This window comes from Petaurus breviceps, unplaced genomic scaffold (genome assembly GCF_028583685.1).
Source record: "Petaurus breviceps papuanus isolate PSGF00001 unplaced genomic scaffold, PetGlider_PUasm1.0 90750, whole genome shotgun sequence".
Taxonomy (NCBI): domain Eukaryota; kingdom Metazoa; phylum Chordata; class Mammalia; order Diprotodontia; family Petauridae; genus Petaurus; species Petaurus breviceps.
The window spans coordinates 6932683-6936525 of NW_027187335.1; the positions used below are offsets into that span (position 1 = coordinate 6932683).

The 3843-nt window shown below is 42.6% G+C and overlaps 1 pseudogene; it reads left to right on the forward strand.

Annotated features, from left to right (window-relative positions):
- Positions 1–230: 230 nt before the first annotated feature.
- Positions 231–1686, forward strand: LOC138145775 (spermidine synthase pseudogene; annotated as a pseudogene).
- The last annotated feature ends 2157 nt before the right edge of the window (positions 1687–3843 follow it).

Consider the following 3843-nt stretch of genomic DNA (forward strand, 5'->3'; position numbering starts at 1 on the left):
AGTTCCATGTCCAGCCATTGAATTAAGTCTTCCAAAAAAAAAAAAAAAAAGAAACAAAACAATAACAAACTAATTTTTTTTTTCATGATTGGTGGTCTATGTCTTTTAGAGCCTTGGTTTGAAAAGATCTACTCTGGCTGCAGCGCAGGCTGGCGGGAGGGCAGACTAGCGTGGGCTGCTGGCCCCGTTGTGCTGCGGCCACCACTGCCTGTGCGTCCCTCAGCCCCGCCATGGAACCCAGGCCCCCCGCCATCCGCGAGGGTTGGTTCCGGGAGACGTGCAGCCTGTGGCCGGGCCTAGCCATATCCCTGCAGGTGGAAGAGCTGCTCCACCACCAGCGCACCGCTATCAAGAGATCCTGGTCTTCGGCAGTAAGACCTGTGGCAATGTCCTGGTGCTGAGGGATGAATTCTCATACCAGGAGATGATTGCCAATCTGAGCCACTGCAGCCATCCCAGCCCACTAAAGGTGCTAATTATTGGTGGTGGGGACTGGGGTGTCCTTCGAGAAGTGGTGAAGCATCCCTCTGTGGAGTCTGTGGTCCAGTATGAGATTGACAAGGACGTGATCCAGGTCTCCAAGAAATACTTGCTGGGCATGGCCGTGGGCTACTCCAGCCCGAAGCTGACCTTGCACGTTAGAGATGGATTTGAATCCATGCAGCAAAACCAGGACGCCTTTGATGTCATCATCACTGACTCCTCTGGCACCCAGGTCCTGCCGAGAGTTTTTTCAAAGACTCTTATTACCACCTGATGAAGACAGCGCTGAAAGATCATGGGATCCTCTGCTATCAGGGTGATTGCCAATGGTTGCATTTGGACCTAATCAAGGAGATGCGTCACTTCTGCAAGTCTTTGTTCCCTGTTGTGGAATATGCCTACTGCACCATCCCCACCTACCCCAGCGGCCAGATTGCCTTCATGTTTTGCAGCAAGACCCAGAGTACTAATTTCTGGGAACCTGTGCAGCAGCTGACCCAGGAGCAAGTAGAGAAAACGAACCTCAACTACTACAACTCAGACATCGACCCCGCGGCCTTTGTGCTGCCCGAGTTTGCCTGCAAGGCCCTGAGCGATGTGTGAGGAGACCAGTATGCCCACCTCGGCCTCTCCCAGGGACTTCAAGCCTCAAGCACCAATTCCAGGATGCCCCTCTTCTTGCTCTGGGGGTATCTACTGGCACTCATCACCCCCTCCCGACTGAGGACCTGCCTCTCGTCAGCCATCTCGCCTGTTGACCAAGTGTAACCGAACCCAGGACATGATCGAGGGGTTCCCCATGCCATGCTCTGCTGGGAGGGGGGGGGGAGTACAAGATGTCTGTCTCTGGCCAGTCTTGTCAATTAGCATCTCTTATTATTGATCATCTGTGTACAGAACAACCCTTCTCACCTCTAACATGACCCATTCACTAAACAGTGTATTAATAACTGGGTGGCTTCTCGGTGTCTTTGTTTTGGATCCTCTGGCTCTCCCTCAGACAGTTTTCCATGAAGTTTCCACCAAGACTGATGACTGGAGGCTTTCCCCTTCCCTTGGCAGTCAAGAATAGGCAGGGGGATGACCTCAATAAAGTCTTCAGACCTCTGAATGAAGGATATGCTTGGCTTCAATGACCCTCCAAAAAAAAAAAAAAAGATCTACTCTAAAAAAGGAGGGTACTTGTGCTAAGTAACAAATGCCCTGGACCTTATAGCAGAGATATTTCCAACTAGTTAGTGCCCTCAGGCTTAATTTATTTTAAAAATAATGTCTTCCATAGAGAGGCCACCTCAGCAGATATGGGACTAAACCAAAGTCTGGGCTTCTTCTTAGCATTATTCATCCATGTAGGAGATGGACATCCCAGAAAGGATACAAAGAAGATGCATGAAAAAGAAGAATCTAATAAATCTGAGGATTCATTTTGCTATGTGGAATGTAGCAGAAAAAAGAGTAAGGGATTCAAGTGGAGAATGGACCCACAACCCAAGTGATCAAAAGACGTGAACATGGAATTTTTAAAAAAAGAAATCCAAACTATCAATAATCACTTGAAAAATGTTCATATTCAATAATCATCAGAGAAAATAAAAATGATGCTATCATAAGATTTAATTTCACATGAATAAATCTGGCAAAGATAGCTAAAATATAGAGAAACTCACTTTTAGTTGGGATGATTGAACAGCCATTATAATTTACAGTGTCATGACTATAGATTAGGTGAAATGAATTGATTCAACCATTCTAAAAAATATTTAGAATTATTCAATAAGAATGCTGCATAACAATTTGTACAGCCTCTTTTTTTGATGTGTTGAACAGTAGAAAATTATGTTCTAAGAGGTAGAGACAACATAAAAAAGCAGTGGCCGGTGTTGCTCAGGGAAGTCCCAGGGATGGTGAATGGAGTGGGATGTCAGCAAATTGGCATTCCTTTTACAGAAGCAATGGCAGTATCAGTTTGATTTAACCTATGTGGACATCAGTTTCCTCATCTGTAAAAATAAAGGGAAAAAATTAGGTGACCTTTCAGATGCTTTTCATCTCTAAGTCTATGATTATTAATTATTACATTTCCCAAACATAAAGGTAGAAATTGGGGGAGTAGGGGTATGGGTGTGGTGGAAAACAGTTATGAAAATGGTCACTAAAAAGTAGAAAGTCTAGATACAGTGTGATCTCACCAATTGGGAATTCTAGCCCCAGTGTAAGAGTTTCAAAACTCCTCTAAATTATGCTATCTTGTCCAGAGAAGGTGTAGTTTCCACCTTGGTGGTAAGATGCTTTAATGAAGATGATGATCTAATACTTTAAGGGTTGTAAAGAGCTTTATATGATATGTCATTTGACTGAAGTGATGCTGTTATTATGCTCACTTTATAGATGTAGATACTGAGACTTAGAGGAGTTGAGTGACTTACTGAGGTCACACACTTAGCAAGTATCTGTGGCATGATTTGAATATATGTCTTCCTAACTCTGGTAAAATGCTTTATCCACTGCACACCACTTAGCTGCCTCTAGTTAAAATTCAAATAGTACTTAAGATCTGAAACTGGGGTAACAGATAATGAGTAGAAAAGAGAATGTGGGGTTGGAATGAAGGAAGAAATGTGATGAGGTAAAATGAACTCAGTTTTTGTGAGAGAATAATGTTTCTGTATGGTCCCAGAATGGTATTGCAGCTATATGGAATATCTGACATGAAAGCTGAACTGAGTTTACAAGTCATTTGAGTCTCATGTGGACATACTCAGGATATGTCCTTACTACAATGTATATGTACAAAGTATACTCCCTTTATATGGGTTTATGTATACACATGCATATATGTATAAATATGTGTATTATGCTCTCACATATGTGTTTATATATGAATTATGTAGGGATATGTGTATAAATACTTTTTTGTGAATGTGCTTATATGTGTATATGTAGTTGTGCATATATACTATTGTGTATATGTGTTTATATACATGTGTGTATATGCATTGTATACAGATAGGGTAGGCATAGTGGTTTAGACAGTTAGTTGTGTCCAACTATTTATGATTCCTTTTTGGGTTTTCTTTGCAAAGATACTGGAGTGGTGTGTCATTTCCTTCTTGAACTCGTTTTATAGATAAGGAAACTGAGGCAAATAGCGGTAAGTGACTTGCCTAGAGCCTTATAAGCTAGAGGTCAGATTGAACTGAGGTTCTACTGACTCTAGACCTGACATTCTATCCATTGTACCACCTAGGTGACTGTAATGGGAATGCAAATTTGGAAGATCTTCCCTGCCCCTAGGTTAAAGTGCACCTGAAGTCTGGGGTGGGAGGCTTGTTTTTGAGTAGATACTTTTTGATTGGCCAG